At 49.5% G+C, this 18,233-nt stretch overlaps 1 protein-coding gene across 3 annotated transcripts in view; it reads left to right on the forward strand.

Annotated features, from left to right (window-relative positions):
* The window catches only part of PPARD (peroxisome proliferator activated receptor delta), a 194,755-nt gene that overhangs the window by 106,572 nt on the left and 69,950 nt on the right, over nt 1–18,233 (forward strand). The window lies entirely within an intron of this gene.

Raw genomic sequence — 18,233 nt, forward strand, 5'->3', positions numbered from 1 at the left:
GTGTAATGCAGGACTGTATAGGCGACGCTAGATGAGCACTGCCGACGACCTAGCACGTAGCAGGGCTAAAGGGCTGGCCAGCGGCGGGGTTGTCGAGGCGGTGTCACTTACTCCTCTCTGTCTTCCTTGGCTGCAGCAATGAATAATTGAAATCGACAGGGAGCTGACAGAATGCGGGCTGTGGCCCGGGCAGTGTGAGCTGCAATGGGCAGTGCAATGCTGCGAGCGCCATGCTTGAATTTGTCGCTGCCTGCATAGCCAGCCACTCTCAACAAACTCAACTCCAGCTCGCAGCAGGATGTGACTTCCTCCCAGCGGCGCTGAGACACAGTATAATGAATTATTTCTGCTACATTGTAGTAGTGAGTGTTAGCCTCCAGGCGAACACCAAGCCTGCCTTCGCTCAACGCAGTAGGTGCGCTGCGAGCTGCAACATTTATAGGCAGCCTTCAGTACAGTGACAGATGCTGACACGCTGACTATGCATATGCGTGACAATGCATTTCAGTGCAGTAATGCGGAGTACCACACTGAAATGCGTTAGTCTAACGCTTGATGCGTGGTACTTGGCAGGACTGAAATCATTTGTCTCCGAGCCATGCAGCTTCTGTCATCAGCACTTCTCCCTTTTTCCACAAGAGCAGTTCAAGCATGAAGGGCTAAATATCCTAGTTTGCAAATGTTTTCTAAATAATTCTGGTTCTGCAATATTTACTGCATAATGCATCATCTGCTGCATAATTGACGATTTTAACTAATAAATTGTTTGTAGCTCAAACAGATCAAATGTTACTAAAAAATGTGACTTGTGTTTCTGTGAAGTGGACGGTCCCTTGCTAAGGTTGACTGATCACCTTTTTCACTGCGGGATTTGTATGTTACACTGGTGCTAATAAGGCAACATTTTTCCAGAGACTGTTAGCATCTATAAAAATATTAAAGATTCAGAAAATACACTGCATTACGATGCAGCCTCTTTTTTGCTGCATAATTTAGTCAACACTGCAGCATAATTTTGTCCTCCATTGCTGCATAATTCCAGTGGCCCCAAAGCAGGCAGCACATGTTAAAAGTGCTTGTGCATAAAGCAGAGAGACTGTGAAGTTTGTGAACTTAGTTTGGTGTGCTTGCAAATCCTGCATTGCCGACCCCTGGTGAGTTACAGCTAGTACTGCTGTAACAAGGCCATCGGAGGGATCAATGTGTGAGACGGCCTTGCCTCAAGGGCAGGGCCGGTTTTAGTGCTGGGGGAGCCCTGTGCGACAATGTTTGCTGCTGTCCCCTCGATGACTCCCTCCGCCACTGATTCCCTCACTAGCAACCTTTAACAATGCCCCGCAAGTCTCCATAACCATACTCTTGTTCAGATTAATTTAACTTGATTTACAGCGCCACTCATACCAGTGTAGGGTGTCAGCATTTTTCATGACACTCATTACACACAGAAAATTAATCGTGTGTGTGTAAATCTCGGTATAGGAAATGTTACATTAGACAAAGGACTACAAGGTATAGGAGTCACATGACATCCATACTAGTAGGCAGTATGATTTAATGGTGATTGGTGTGGAGAAACACACTGAAGTGAGAACGTAATGCAATGATTGGAGGTTCTCTTTATTAACCAGAAATTATTTCTATTCAAATGAACCCTTTTTGCAACATTAGGATAATCAGACTGGGGAAAAACATGCAGGTCTTAGATGACAGTTAATAGCTCACTGTTCTATGTTATGATTTTGACTTGTAAACTGCAAGTACCAAAAGGATCTCACCGACAAAGGCAGTAAGCCACTGACCCCTTTACATTATGTGCACCTTGTGATCTGGATGGTACATGTTCTTTGCAGCAGGCAAATTATCCCTCTGCTCTACCTTTCCATGAGTCAAAACTTCCACTTGACAAAACTCCATCTCTCTCTAAGAAGAACATTAATCACGGGAGTTATCATGACATTTTTATTGTTGCCTAAAATTGCTGGAGGCTAGGAAGGAGGCAGCAAGTGGTTTTAGAAAAATAATATACGTGCAAGCATGACGCCCCACCCGAAGTCAGTGCCCGGTGTGATCGCACTTCCCTAGAGCCACCCTGCTCAATGGTCCTGTGACCTCAGTGACTGTCGCACTTGGGTGAGCTGCTTCATAGGCCTGCCCGCAAGACTGGAGGTGAACTTCAGTGTGGATTATGGTTGACAGGCCTTTAAGGTTAATCCACAATTGTCACTGTTAGGGTCCATATGCTGGTGCTAAGACACCAGGGATTCTAAGGTCTAACAAGGGAATGTGCTCCCTCAGGAGAGTGGTCTGGTGGACTGGTCATGAAGGCTGAACCAGGTTCCCCAATTCCAAATTTGGCAGCTCTTGCAATAGTGCCACATCCACTCCTCCGCTGAACACCATACTTCCCCATTGAGTGAAACGTGCACTGCCTTCAGCTGCAACCCAATTGTGCCCCGCTATAAACTCCTGGATGCGACACAATTCAAATTACGCATTAGACGAGAGTAATATGCAGCCTAAAAAAAAAGTAACAACATCCTGGATGAAGCAAACAGTCATAGGGAATGCAAGTTTAAGTAAAGCATGTGAAATGTAAGCAGGAACAACATGGTTACCATAACGCTTTTACATTCATTATTCAGAAATCAATGAGTGCTTTTGCCAGTGGCAGAGCAGAAGTGGACACTGTCCTTGTCTTCTCTGGGCAAGAAGGAAGAGACCGAGTCCTTTTCCTTCTCTACCCGACCCGCCCCAAACTGCCACGAACAGCGACTCTTATCAGTGGGCCTTGGCTATTTCTGCCATCCTGGGACGCATGTTTAAAATAAAAAAGCATGGAAACTGAATCTATTAAATTGAAGAAGTAAGGGCACGGTTTGCCCTGCCGACCCTGCTCACTTCGACCACTGCATGTGTGGTGCTTTTAGGAAGCAAGCAGACTACTTTGAGGGTTAATGGTCGTCTTGACACTAGAATGGCTGATCTAGAGTGCATGAGGTGAATCAAAATGATTGGACAGAGTCACTATAAAAAGATGTTGTGCTTGGACTCGGAAAAGAAAGGTAATCTGAATGACACAGTTTGGCAGTGAAGGGAGAAAACCCTGGCAGAGCTGCATTTTCATTCTATTGCTGAAAGATGTTTTAATGCCCTATTCTGTGCAGCATGCAGAGTATTCTAAGGAAAGCTCTACTTTTGACTCTTGAGGTCTTGAATCACGTACACTTGGAATTACTAATCCCATTCCCTTTCTCTAAAAACCTAATTCTTGACCCCTGAAATGATGTGCCCTCAGCAGCAGCTACCGTGTGACAAAGCAGTAAGACTGCTGCGCCCCATCCTTGTGGAGAAGGTGGTAGCTGAGGTAAGGGTTGGGTAACGACCTGACTCTCCAGAAGTCAATTTTCCAAGAAAATAAATTTGTCTTTTTGAGAGGTAAAGCAAGGTTCATTGACGGTGAGACTAGTTAAACAATGATGATTCAAAAAGTGTGGCAAAGCAGATTATTTCCCAAAAAAGTGTTTTGAAGTATATAAGAGATTATTGCTTTAAACCCAGATCATACAAACAGAATGTCTGAAAATATGGATTATAAGCTTATTTTTAAAAATGCCTCCTACCTCTGCTGCTTGCACTTAAACACTTGTGTGCGGCTCTGACAACAATCAAGTCCCGGGATCAAGTGATAGGACCAATACTTTTCCTCCGGTTCACGAAAGTACACATGTTCAGAGGGCACGTGAGTGGCTGAGAAGTTGACTGTTTTGTCAACAATCTGTCAATGCTGATGCAGGGGCTTAGGAGGGAATGGGCCCAGCAGGCTGTAAAACTATAACATCCTGCACAATTGGCTCAGGTAATGTGACTTCTCTGCTGGGGGGTGCATGAAGTAAAACAAAGCTTCCACCCACCAGTATGTCCAAACTTTGAAGCATGTATGTGCTTCTGGTCACCAAAAGGATGGTGTGATTGTGGGAAAGCTGCAGGCAAGACCCGCTCCATGGATCACCCACGTGATGGCTGGTATCCCCAGAGTAGACTCACAGGAAGGCTAGTTGGGGCACGGCTAATTGATCTGTTAAATTCCGGCCTGTCTGCTCAGCGCTGTTCATGAATATTCTATCTCTCACGCATAGCATTTTAAATTTGAAGGCGCAGTTGCATGCTCCTATATGTTAGACAATTTTAGCATGCTGGTGCTGCCTCTTTGGCAGTGTGCCTCAATTGCAGTATTGTCAGAGGGGCGCTAGAATACGTGACTAATGTTTGATGCCGTCACTAGCATTAGGATGCGTTAGTCAAAAGCCTGTTGCGGCCCTACCCTAACCCAGTCCTGAAACTGGAAAAAGTAAAATTATAATAACATAATTTTATTTTTCCTGCTTAAAGAGAGCATTTGTAAAAGTTTTCATGTTAATTGCAGTGCCCATAATGAGCTGAAATAACATGAAAACTTGAACATATGCCCACAATCAACCCACAGCCCAGCTCTATGAAGAAAAGAAATGCAGCAACCTAGCTGACAAGGTTTCAAATTGCTATGTGGGACGGTTTCAAACTTGCCTTAACACCGTTCACTTGGATCTGTAGGTGAGGAAATGCACGGTCTTTTCACTTTTTTAAGCAAAAGCTTGGAGTGATATTTGGCGCTGCACCAACACGTGCGGTCTGGTTACTGGAGCACATAGCCTTGGTTGCAGTGCACATAGACCTCACACTGCCGCACAGAGAAGAAAAAATTAGAAGGAAAATTGCTCACTACCCGCTGTGTTCTTCTCAGGAGTGTAAATGTCTGGAACATTTGCACTGAAATATTCCACGACATGCTGAATTTTGAATAATCCTTCATGGTCTGGATGGTATCACAGCAATGCTGCAGTCATCGTTGTAATGCAGCATTCATTGCAGAATCAAGGAATGACCTCTGCACATGACAGATGGGAACCTGAGTATTGCACAAACTAGGAGAGTCGATCTGGAAGATTGAGAGTTTGCACAATGTTCCTCTTCGTAGTCCCCCAAAATATTTCAACTCTCCTAGTGAACTCAGTCCATCTGGGTGTTCTAGAATGAGGTGCCAGAGTGCCTTCATGCTACCTCAAACTGTTTAACAAGCATGCTAGTTTATTTGCTGCCAATTTCCTTCCTCAAAGAACATATTCTCCATAATCCGTTGGAAGTAACCAATGGTCAAAACGTTTTCAGTATTGATTTTATATCTAGCACGTCCAGCAAAAGGACAAATATCAGGCTAAAATCCATTTAAGGTTGCCAGGTGAGGACTCTTGCTGTGCTCTGTGTGGCACTTGTATGTACTCAGGATTGTGCAACCATCTCAGTGTCACAGATTGCACTATTGAAGGGACATCCCAGTTGTCTTGCTACGCTGCATGGCCATGTTCTTCAGAACCATTCGAAGAGGAGCATTGATCTGCTGGGACTCCACCAACTGAAAATCACTTCTAGATTCTGATCCATGATCCTCTGTCAGAGATTCAGTATCAGAACTGACCTCGGAGCTCTCTTTCATTATTTGATGTGAACTCTGAGCAGCAAATATCCACGTCTCTTATCAAACATTTCTCCTCCAATTTTAAGAAGGCAGGGGGCATGACCACGGCGGCGAACGAAATGGCCGCTCTGCTGTGAAGCTCCTCCGTGCGGGCTCCCAGCGGCAGCGAGCGAGATGTGATCCGTTACTCCTGTCGCCCCCAACCACACAGAGCCGACTCCTGATGTCCACTGGAGCAGCTGGGCGAAGTTTCCACACCGCGGGAGCAACCTAGAGCTGCGTACACGGCGGAGGGGATTCGAGGCCTCCGGACCTCGGCGCCATCTTCCCTTCTGCGCTGGTGCGCCGGGTGAGTGCTGCTCGGCCGTGCGTCCTTTCCCCGCTGCTCCCACCGCTGGGCTCACGCGGGCACCTCCCTTCCTTCACGGCTCCCATTTTTGTGAGGCGCTTGGCTCCCGGCGCACGACAGCGGCCTTTGGCCTAAGGGAGCGCCGGGACCGAGGCCTCAATTTTGGGCCCGTGCGGGCATTCAGGTGGTGGCTGTAGGGCTTGACCGGGGGCGGTGGGGGTTGGGCGCGTGGCGGCCGGGAGCTCCGGCGGCGGTCTCCGCCAACACACAGCGGCCCCGCCTAACGCTAGCCTGCTTGGAGACCGTGTTTCTCCACTTTCCTCCAGTGCGGTCGCCGTGAGAGGGTTGCTCCCTGCCTAACGAAGCTGGGTGTGGTGCGGAGCCTGTGAAACTGAGGGTCCCGCATTAAGATTGTTGTGCTGGCTGTTCCCGACCGTGGTTTTCAGGAATTCACACACGCGGACTGGGTCCTGCCTTCATTCCTCTGTCAACGCCGGGCCTGCCCACACTCTGGTGGCTTCGGTGGTAAGGCTGCCATCTGGTACATTGGTCCCTGCCCTCTGACTTGCTGCCCGGCACTTTCACTATTGTTACTGCGGCTTTGGCTTCTCCACTCGGCCTTGGAGATGGGGAAAAGGGATCCTGCACAGAGGAAGCGAAGCTTCGACAAAACACCCCTCCTCACCGCTGACCCCCCGCCTGGCGCGGCCTCTGGTGCTCACGGCCTACCGGACGGTGGCGACGCTGCGTCCATGATGGCCGCCATGATGGAGGAAATGCGCGCTGGCTTCAAGGCCTTGGATACTCGCTTTGACAGCCTGGTGAAAAAACTGTCGGACATTGGTTCCACGGTGCAGGCCCATGACCGCCGCCTCGACTTAGCGGAGTCCAGAATATCAGATGTGGAGGACGGGTCCGCTAAAACGCTGAAACGGCTGGAACGTGTCGAGAAAATTCTTACGGATGTGGCCATTAAGAATGAGGATTTGGAAGCGCGTAGCCGGAGAAATAATATTCGTATCCTTGGTGTGGCGGAGACAACTGCCACGGGCCGGTTTGATACCTTTGTAGAACGCCTCCTCATTGACCTGTTCGGAAAGGACACCTTCACTTCTGGCTTTGTAGTAGAATGGGCGCATAGGTCACTGGGGCCCAGGCCGCGCACGGGGCAATCACCCCGTCCCATTATTGCCAGGATTATGAACTTTCGGGACCGCGACGCTGCGCTCCGAGCTGCATGTTAGATGGGTGAAGTGCAGTGGCAGGGAAGCAGGCTGTCTTTCTTTCCGGACCACACACTCATGGTACAAGAGGCACGACGGAAATACACTAGTGTCAAAGCCGCCCTCCGCAATCTTGGCTTGAAATACAGCATGCTCTATCCGGCACGGCTGAAAGTAGAGGTGGACGGCCGATTCCGCATCTTTGACTCTTTGGCAGAGGCCCAAGATTTCGGTCATGGCTACAAAAAGCAACCGGGCTCGGCTCCCGGCTCTAGGCCTCACTCTCCTCCTCAATCTGACACGCAGGCCAGTGCTGACTTGTTCGCTGAGACTGGCCCAGGCTGATCATCCAATGGTACTCTATGCAGGGATCCTTATATATGGTGGATGACGGTTCGGCTCTGTTGGGTTTAATTACATGCCAGTATCTCGTATGGCGCTCTGCTGGGTCGCCCGCATGGGGTGGCGTTGCTTCCCCCTATGGCGAATGTCTGTTTGTTCTGATTTTATGGGGGTTTGTTATCTTTCAGTTTGCAGATACGTTCTACTATTATGTATATTTTGCTATTTGTGTTCTGCACAGCTGTTCAGAGCTTGTTTGGGTTCTGCCTCTCCAGGGGTGTTGGGGGGGCTGGGTGGTGGGTGGGGGACGGGGTGTATGTTTTTTTTGTGGCAAAAAGTATTTTTGTTGGATTGCGAGACTTATAGTATCGGCTTGTCTGTTGACCGCTCACTGATTGCTGTCACTGATTTAACTATATGGCCAGTATAGGTCTGCAGTCTGGTCCTGCATCACCAAACATGTGGGGGCATTACGTGAGACTCGTGCTAATCTGAGCCGAGTAGAGGCGGAGCTATTGACGGTAGAAAGCGAGATTCTCGCTGAACCCTCACCGAGACGTGAAGCTAAGCGTCTCGAGCTGCTTCTAGAGTTCAGGGCAACCGCGGACAGAGAGTTGCGGTTTCTGGGCAAATACCACTCGGCACGTCGATACGGTGGGGGGGGATCGACCGGGCAAATTATTGGCTCAGCTGCTCCGCCCACCGCGACAAGCTGCATACATCACTGACATAATTGACACACAAGGCTCGCACCATTTTTCCACCCCCGATATTTGTGATACTTTTTTGGCTTACTACCGCCACCTATACACATCTGCCCTTCCGGGGGATCGCCGGGACCCGGGGTCGTATATTAATGAAATTGCCATGGTATACTTGGAAAAATATATGCAGGACTTTCTGGCCCATCCCATCACACCGGACTCTATAATTGAAGCCATTGACTCCTTGAGGGGTTCTTCGGCGCCTGGTCTTGATGGCTTCACTGCCGACTTTTACAAAGAATACAAGGAGTAATTGGTACCCAGACTTGTCGAGGTGTATGCTGAGGCTCTAGAGTCAGGTGTTCTCCCCCCCCCCCCCATGCTCCGAGAGGCGGTCATTGTCTTGCTGCCCAAACCGGGTCGCGACCCCTCGATGTGTAGCTCCTATCGTCCGCTGTCGCTCCTTAATCTCGATTATAAGATTTTGGCCAAAGTCCTGGTGATGCAGCTAGCGCTGCTGGTGGATACCATTGTTTCGCCGGCCCAGTCCGGCTTTGTCCCACACAGGTCTACCTCCCTGAATCTCCGTACACTTTTTTCGGAGACTCCTACACAGGATCGACCGCTCCACTCCGGCGGCCGCGGTGTTCTTAGACGCCGAAAAAGCATTCGACACTCTGGAGTGGCCCTTTTTTTTTTTAGAAGTGATGCGGAGGATGGGCATGCCCGCAATGTTTGTATCCACGGTGGAGCTGCTGCATTCGCTTAAATGGTACCATTACTGAAACTTTCACACTCTCCAGAGGCACCCAGGGGGGGTGCCCCCTATCCCCACTCCTTTTCATCCTTGCTATGGACCCCCTAGTGAGACACTTTCAGGAGAAACATCTCCAAAGGGGGCTCCAATTCCGCACCGGCCCTCTCTTAGTCACGCTTTATGCGGACGATATGGTCCTGTATGTCCGTAACCTGGAGGCCAACCGGCAACCCTTGTTGTCGGAAATCGCTAGATTTAGCAAATACTCGGGCCTCAAAGTGAACTGGCATAAATCGCATATGTTTCCGCTCACCCCTGCTACCACACGGTGGCCTTGCTCCCTCCCACTGGAGTGGTCTCTGTTAAATACCTTGGGATCCACATACACCTTGACACAGTGTCCATTATTCGTCTTAACTACGGACAAGCCCTGGATTTTTTGGAGGACAATACGGACAGGTGGCTACGTCTCCCTCTGTCTATGACTGGCCGGATCGCCATCATCAAGATGGTAGTCCACCCCTGGTTTTTGTACCTTTTCAATAACATCCCGATCCCTCTCACCAAGGTTTTTTTCACACAACTACGCACTGCCCTGTTACGGCTGGTGTGGGGCGGTAAAAACCCCCGAGTAGCCTGGCGCACACTTACGCTGCCGTATGAGTGGGGTGGTTTTGGGGTTCCGGATTTTTATCTCTACTACTTGGTTGCACAGTGTTCGTACGCTCATTCTTGGTTCCATCCGGATGCCAGAATCCCACATTAGAGACCGGAGGCTGATGCGGCACTCCCAGTGTCACTAAATGCAGTCCTCCCCAAGGGTCTCCCAAGGGACCCACATGACATACACCCGCTGTCCACAACGGCCTGGGCTTGGGACAGGATTAGATGCTTACTACACATAGACAAACTGTACTCCTCTGCTCTTCCTTTACCCAACCCGCACTGGCTCCCCATCACCGGCGAATCGGTAGTCCGTCGTTCGCTGTCTAAATTCCAGATACTCACGATCGGCGACTTGTTCCCAGATGGTCATGCTTTCTCTGACAGAGGACCCCCGCTTCACCGACCGAACATTCAATGATGCCTTCGTTCTCACGAGACTCCGCGCGATGTTACGAGCAGAATTCCCCACATTCCCCCTTCCACCTGAAGACAATCCCGCACTTACATTCCTTATACAAAACAAATCAGGGGCGCATGTGGTGTCCAGACTCTATAAATTGTGCTTGTCCTCTCTTCCAACGTCAGACGAGGTGGTGCGCGCTGCATGGGAGCATGATCTGGGTACACAGATTTCTGACGACCAATGGGAGGCATGTTGTGCTATGACCAGGGATGTTTCCATGAATAGTAGACACAAGCTCATACACTTTAAATTCCTGCGTAGGATGTATCACACACCAGCGCTTGCTCACAGAATCGATGCCAATAGGCCCCACGTCTGCCCCAAATGTAACGCCCCGCAGGCGGACTTCGCACATCTGTCTTGGACTTGCCCGAGGTTACACACCTACTGGATAGAGGTCCACCGGGTTTTGGGAGACATACTGGGACTGCCGTTAACTGTTACACCTGATATTGCGCTGCTGGGCTATGTTGCAAATTCCCCCCCGCCAGCTTCGCAAATTGGCATCCATTTGCTTCCTCTTGGCCAAAAGGGAGGTGGCACTGCTCTGGTGTGCGAGACGCACCCCGACGATCACTGCATGGCTTGGGAGTGTGGCATACTGTAATGTGTATAGTGTGGAATATTCGGAACAACTTCCAACTTCTTCCCGCCCAACTGACATTTGGGTACCATATCGCCAATACATTGCAAAACTGGCTCAGGACGCACCATCCCAGTCACTTCATCCTATCACGCCAACTGGGGTGGGCTAGAACAAGAGCGACCCATACACCGCACTTGACAATGCATAGCTGCTCGGGCGGCTTGCTTTTGCCCCTCAGTACACAGTACTGCTCCTTTTTCGATTTATGATTTGTGTTGCAGTTACTGTGGGATAGAGCTTACTTAAAATTTATTGTATTGTAAGCCGTCGTTTCTCCTGCTTGTTTGCCTGTCACTTTCTCCCCTATGTATTGTCTTTTCCTGACTTGGTACAGGCTTGTGCCCAGTTATCATTGTGTGACTTGTTTCACCTCAAATGTATGAATTCTTTGAATCCTTTAAATAAATGCTTCTATGTCCGGCTGGACACTGAAGAAAAACACAGTCTTTATTTTTAGCCTGTGTTCATCCTTTTCTACTTTGAAGCTAAGGACCATTGTTAACTATAAAACTAGTACTACCCGGGGTCCTTTGCTACCTTCACGGGTTCCCTTGTTCTAGATTCCAAACCTTCCTAGTACTGTGTTTCAGACCCACCAGACACCAGTGGGTGGCAGGATTCGCCATCACCTCCACCACTGGCGCACCATCACATCAGACAAATGGGTTCTGCAACTTGTCCGAAGGGGCTACTCCCTCCCCTTCGAGACTACCTCTCCAGCCATGCAACCACAGTGCAACTGCATGTCGGGGATCACTTGACAGTTCTCCAGCAGGAAGTTACGGCCCTCTTGGCCAAGGGGGCCATAGAGCGCAGTCAGACACCAGAAGTAGGGTGTGGGTGTTACTCCCCCTACTTCTTCGTTCCAAAGAAGGACAAAGGCCTGCGTCCTATCTTGGACCTTCGGGATGTCAATCGCTTCCTCCGAAAGGAGAAGTTCAAGATGCTCACACTTGATCAGGCCTTGTCTGCCCTCTACCCGCAAGACTGGTTGGTAGCATTGGACCTGCAGGACGCTTATTTTCATATACCCGTCCTGCTGGCCAACCGGCGTTACCTGCGATTCATGGTAGGGCAGGAGCATTTTCAGTTCACCGTGCTCCCCTTCGGCCTTACAAGCGCTCTTCGGGTGTTCACGAAAGTGATGGCGGTGTTCGCAGCTCATCTGCGCCGATCCGGGGTTTCAGTCTTCCCCTATCTCGACGACTGGCTGTTTAAGGCTGGCTCGCCCCAGGCAGTCATCTCCCACCTCCAGACTGCGGCCAAACTCCTGCATTTGATGGGATTCTCCATCAACGTGCCGAAGTCCCTTTCAGAAGCTCCTCTTCATTGGAGTGGTTCTGGACACGGCGCAGTTTCGTGCCTATACTCCCGTACAACGAGTCCAGGATATTCTGGCTATGATTCCGATCTTTCAGCCCTTGTCCCGGGTTTCGGTCAGGACGACCTTGAAGCTGCTGGGCCTCATGGCCTCATGCATTCTGCTCACCAACCATGCCAGATGGCATATGTGAGCTCTGCAGTAGGACCTGAAGTTCCAGTGGGTGCAGTATCAGGGGAACCTGTCCGACTACATCCAGATCTCGGAGGGCACTGCACAACAATTGCAGTGGTGGCTCACGAATCAGCATTGGGTCAGCGGCAGATCCCTCTCCCTTCCCCAACCGGAGCACAAAGTAGTGACAGATGCGTCCCACCTGGAATGGTGCGACCACTGGAGAGTCCTCTGGTTTCTGGCGGAGTCCAGGCTCCATATCAACCCTCTGGAGCCTCGGGCGATCCTTCTTGCACTGAAGGCATTCCTTCCCTCTGTCAAGGGGAAGGTGGTGCAGGTGTTCACATACACCACCACCGCCATGTGGTATTGCAACAAACAAGGTGCGGTGGGGTCGTGGACCCTATGTCAGGAGGCTCTGCGCCTCTGGACATGGCTGGAACGTCAAGGCATTTCATTGACTGGTAAACACATGGCAGGTTCTTTGAATGCCAAAGCTGTTGAACTCAGCTGCCGGTGCCTGATGGATCACAAATGGCGTCTTCACTCAGAGGTGGTGCAAGGTCTCCTTCGACAGTGGGGAGAACCTTGGTTAGATTTATTCGCCACCGAAAAGAACACGCAATGTCAGCTGTTCTGCGCATTGGAATTTCCAAGGCGGCACTCGCTCGGCGACGCTTTTCGTCGCGAGGGGAGCTGCGACCTATTGTACGCCTTTCCACCTATACCACTTCTGCCCAGAGTGCTGAAGAAGATCAGGCGCGACCGGGCCCAAGTCATTCTTGTGGCACCGGACTGGGCTCGAAGAGTTTGGTATCCCGAGCTACTCAGAAGGAGCGTGGATTCACCGATCAGACTGCCTCTTCGGGAGGAGCTTCTGTCGCAGCAGCAGGGGACGTTCCTCCACCCGAACCTGTCCAGCCTCCACCTACTTGTGTGGAAATTGAGGGGCGACAGTTGATTCTGTTTGACTTCTGAAGTCTTTGATGTCATTCTGGCAGCCATGCGATGCTCCACTAAATCGGTATATGCCTGCAGGTTGAACAAATGTGTGGCATGGTGCACAGCAAAGGCTGTGTATCCCCTTTCTGTCCCTCTTTCAGAGGTCCTTTTGTTCTTTTTTCTTTGGCCCGGCAGGGCTCTGCTCTGGGCACTATCAAGGGCTACCTTTCTGCAATCTCTGCCTTTCTCAGGCTTCCTGATCAGCCCTCTCTTTTCAAGTCCTCTAGTGTTAATAGATTTCTCAAAGGCATTCCTCACCTTTTCCCTCCTATTCCGTTTGTGATGCAGCAGTGGGACTTGAATCTGGTACTTTATTTTTTGATGTGCGCTCCTTTTGAGCTGCTCCACAACTGTCCTCTTCGTTTGTTGACTTTGAAGACTACTTTCCTGGTTGCCATCACCTCTGTGAGGTGTGTGAGTGAGCTCCAGGCTCTTTCTTGTAAGCCTTCTTTTCTGTCAGTCAATCCGGGCAAGGTTGTGCTTCGCCCTCGTCCTTCTTTCTTGCCAAAAGTTGTCACTGCTTTTCACATTGGGCAGACTATCACCTTGCCCACTTTCTTTCCACCTCCGCACCCTTCCAGAGAGGAAGAGAGGCTCCACCGGCTTGACCCCAAAATGTGCGCTTTCATTTTACTTAAATCGCACACAACAGTTCCTGGTGGATGACCAGCTCTTTGTTGGCTATGTGGGCGCCAAAAAGGCCGGGCTGTACACAAGAGGACTATCTCCCACTGGGTTGTCTTGTGTATCAAAGCCTGTTATTCTCTGGCTAAAAAGGAACCTCTGGTGGGGTTGCGCGCCCATTCTACCAGGGAAACAGCAGCTACTACTGCATTGTGACGTGATGTCCTCCTGCAAGACATCTGTCTGACAGCCACGTGGGCCTCGCTGCAAACTTTTACTAATCATTGCCTTGCCAGTCAAGTCCGGAGAGACGGCTTCCTTGGCCGTTCTGTTCTCTGTGACTTTCTGGTGTGATCTTTGTTCGCAGACCCACCACCGGGGTTGGTATTGCTGGGGTATCTATTCTAAGGTAAGGATTCTATCGCTAACGTGTCTCTTTCTGATGCACAAGTTACTTACTTGTGTAACAATATATCTGTAGGAGACATTAGTTAGTGATAGATTCCTTACTGCCCCACCCATCCTCCCAGTTCTGCGAACTGATTTCTAGGGTTTTGGTCCTCCTTTTCAGGGCCCTAGTTTCAATTCACCAGTGGTCAGTATCTTGCATGGCTCTGCGTTCCTGGCGCGGAAAGTCGTGTACAGAACTGATGTCAGCACACGTGGGCGCGTCTAAGTAGCTCCAGCGACCTCATCTCGGTGACTACGACGCCAGCGACGTACGTGGAGCCGTACGACTACTCCTACGGACGTGCAGTGGTACTGCTGACGAAAAAACTTTTTGGATCCAGTTTAACGCCTGGGTGTATTATAAGGTAAGGAATCTATCACTAACTAATGTCTCTTATATTTTAACCTGTGCGATATGCGTACGAAATGGCAATGCATGCAAGTGAGTATTAAAAATACAGAATAATGCAATCTGAGGCCAAAAAACACTGCAAGTACTCAATGAATTTGAATCTATATTCTAACAGCCCCCGGATCGCAAGCTTTGCATACTGAGAAAAAACAACCTACATGGGAAGATAAAGAAAAATCCTTGAAACACATACTAGTAAGGCAAACTGAAATGCAAGTACGATTCTACATTCAAAGAAGCAACAAAGCAAAATTGTGCAGATGATGAATGTGAACAGATGGCAAAAACGAATTAGGGTACAAACTCTCATGTTTTTTGAGAAGAGTAACTATAGTTAATGGGCAAAATTCTCCTGATAGAAGGATTGGCGCACAGCATTTGCAGCTAGGAAATGCAATTGCCAATGTGGGAGAAATGTGCTCAATGAGGTGGTTGGAACATCCAGTAATAGGTAGAAACGTATACATATTACATGTGAATCAAGGGGCGGGAGCACACTGCCTCTCACCCCACTGCATGAATGTAGTGCGCTTACTTCAAAGTTGCTGACGTTTTTTACTTAAGTTGGTGCAGGAAGTGCCCTTATCGCTGGACACTTGTTTCTGGGTTTAGCCCTTCATCAGTAGAGAGCAGGTCACAGTACCTTTCCACAGGAACACCGGTACATCCCAGTTGAGCTTGTCATCTTGTTTGCTCAAGAGAGCCTACAGCAAGTTTGAAGTAAGCGTACTGCATTCACCAGAATGCAGTGAGATGAACTGAGCTGGGATGAAAGGCATCTCCCTCTCCTCCCCCTTGTGTTTAAAAGGCTCCCTGGAGCCAAAGAGCTGACATGCTCTCCTGGATGCACTTGTGTGCCTTTGGAGACTTGGGCAGCATTTCTGAACCCCAGATGGCTTTTCTTCAGTCTCTACTGATGAAGGGCCAAACCCAGAATTGCATGCCTAGAGATAACAGAACTACCTGCACCAATTTAGCTGAAAACTAAAGCAACCCCCCCCCCCCCCCCCCCCGGCCGCCCCCTTTCCCCTGTATTGCATGCGATTCCCTGTCGTTGGATATGCAAACTGTATTTGACTTCGGAATGCGCACACACACACACACACACTGATCTAGAAGCTTGTGTCTTGGAAAATTAGTTAGTGTGCAGTTTGCAGCAAACGTTTTTGGACCATTATCAATAAACAGAGCATTAGAAAGTGACGGTGTGTTTACTGACATTGCTTGTGTTGTGCGGCATTGTTTATTCTCGTATCAAATTTTACTTTTTGTCCTCTGTGGGTTGGAGGGATCCTTTCAGAATGAGTTATTGAGTGGCCATGTGGGAGTGGCACCGCTGTAATCCTTGGGTAAGTATCCATAGGAAAGGAGAACCACCGGCAAGGGGAAACTATTACATTTTAATCCGTGCCCTTATTTCCTCCGCGTTTGCCTGACTTCCATTTTCCCTTCCCTCAGGGTGGAAGGGGGCTTATCTGAAAGAGCTGGGCCCAGGGCACAAGTCCTAAAAAAAGAAGTGGGGGGACGCTCCAAGTTAGGTAGTGTCACATGAAGTGACGTCACGTCAGGAAGTGACCTCACAAAGGGTAGTTCCCTCTTATTACAGGAAGACCCACTTCCCTTGGGGGGCCACGTTAACCCACTGTGGAATGTAGCATCAATCTCTAACAGTCTCTGCGCGCAGATCAGCAGTTTACAGAGCATCCCTTCCTTCGATACAATGCCATCCAGGTCAGATTTCTCACAGGCTACCAGGGGCCTGACATCACTTCCTAAATGCACGTTGCCAACTCGCTACTTAAGCACCACGCATCCTAGTACACGGAAGCGCTGGTAAACAATTCCACGAATCACGCGCCAGCGAGCTCCAATATAAACAGAACCGTTCTCCAACCACCAGGCTTTTGGGCAGGGGGGGGACGGCGTCCACCCGGTAAAATAAGTGGGGGGACGCCATCCACCCACGCGGGACCTCGATTGAGCCCTGGCTAGGTCCAATTGCCCCGCTGAGAGAAAAGGAAAATAATGCAAAGTAATTTTGCCCCATAAAGGAGTATGCACCTAGGCCGTGGTAGACAGACCTACCCCTCCTTTCCCCCCACGCTAGTCACCCCACCCAAAAAATCCCTGGTTCTCTACCAGTCTGTAATCCCACGCACGAGTCCCTCAACGAGCGGCACTGTTGGAAAGGGATGGGGGATTCAACGAAGGGACGGGGGGATTCAACGAAGGGACATTTGCTCCCTGATCCAGACTGCGAGATTGTCGGTCTCAAGTGGCTTCGTAGTCCACAGGAATGATGTCTGTGGCGATGAACCGATGCCCCTAAGCGGCCGTGGGACGCGCCAGGGGCTGGGAAGCACCTCTTTGTCAGCCCGGAGGCCTCCGAAAGGGAGGAAGCCTCCAGTGCAAGCACCAGAGGCTTCCTCGTGCCCCTTCCGAGATCGTGGTGTCCACATCCTCCACACTGATAATGTAGTAAAGGGGTTAATGCGGGAACCTTGTACACACAACAGATTTACGGGCACACACGGGATTGGCGGTAATGGCAACCGCAGTACATTGAACAGTACAGAATCATGCAGTAAACAAGGGCAACCCAGTAAGCCCTTGAGAGCTTGGGTAAATATAAACCACAGGGAATCTTGGCATACCGGAACATGTACACATCTCTTTTTCACCCCCGAGCAGAAAGAAGCACTGGAGGCCTCCCTAGACAGGCGAGCATTGAGAGCAGCGCTCCGAGGCGTGATGGCCTTTCTTGTGACCTTTACCGACTAATGCATCTGCAAATACTGGATCAATTACTGGAGGGTTATGAGGAGGCATTAGAGCGTGGCTGTCCACCTGCTACAATGCGAGATACAGTAGTTACTTTAGTTCCCAAACCAGATAGAAATCCTAAGGCTCGTATATGTACCATAACAGGCGTCATTAGTGGGTATACAGTACTTCAGAAAATCTCGAAGAGAACCCCATTTATCCCAGAGTTGCGCCGTCGGATCAGAAGATCCTTTAAGAACATTAGTAACGGGATGTACCAATGGGATTGGTGACAAAAATGTTTTGAAATAGGGGAGACCTCTGTTGTAATGATAAGTTTATTATGTTTGAGGAAGCACAAGAATTCTTTCTCATTAGCAGGGGCACTTTCTACAATATACCATAATAAAAGTATTGAGATCTTTAAACATCTTTCCCTGAGGCCCCGGAGAATAATCGCACAATACAGACACTCCTGACTATGGCTGGGAGACGTAAAGCAATTACAGATCTATATAGGGCGTTAATGTTGGATAAAAGAAAAACTGAGGTGAAACAGATGTTTGGATGCTTGCATGCTTTGAATAAATCACGGAAAAAGAATGTTGAAAGCCCTGCGAACAAGTTCGAAAGATATTTACAGATGTCTGCTTTAAACGGACAAAATGTCGCTATTTCCATAGAATATAGCTCACTCCCCAGACATTGGGAAGAGATGTTCTGATGTTGTTGCTTCCTGTAGTGGTTGTGGGGAAAAGGAGGTGGTTTGTAAGCACATGGAATGAAGTTCCCACATGTCACAAAATGTTGGGATAACGTGGTGAA

The sequence above is a fragment of the Lissotriton vulgaris genome, chromosome 5 (assembly GCF_964263255.1).
Source record: "Lissotriton vulgaris chromosome 5, aLisVul1.2, whole genome shotgun sequence".
Lineage (NCBI taxonomy): Eukaryota > Metazoa > Chordata > Amphibia > Caudata > Salamandridae > Lissotriton > Lissotriton vulgaris.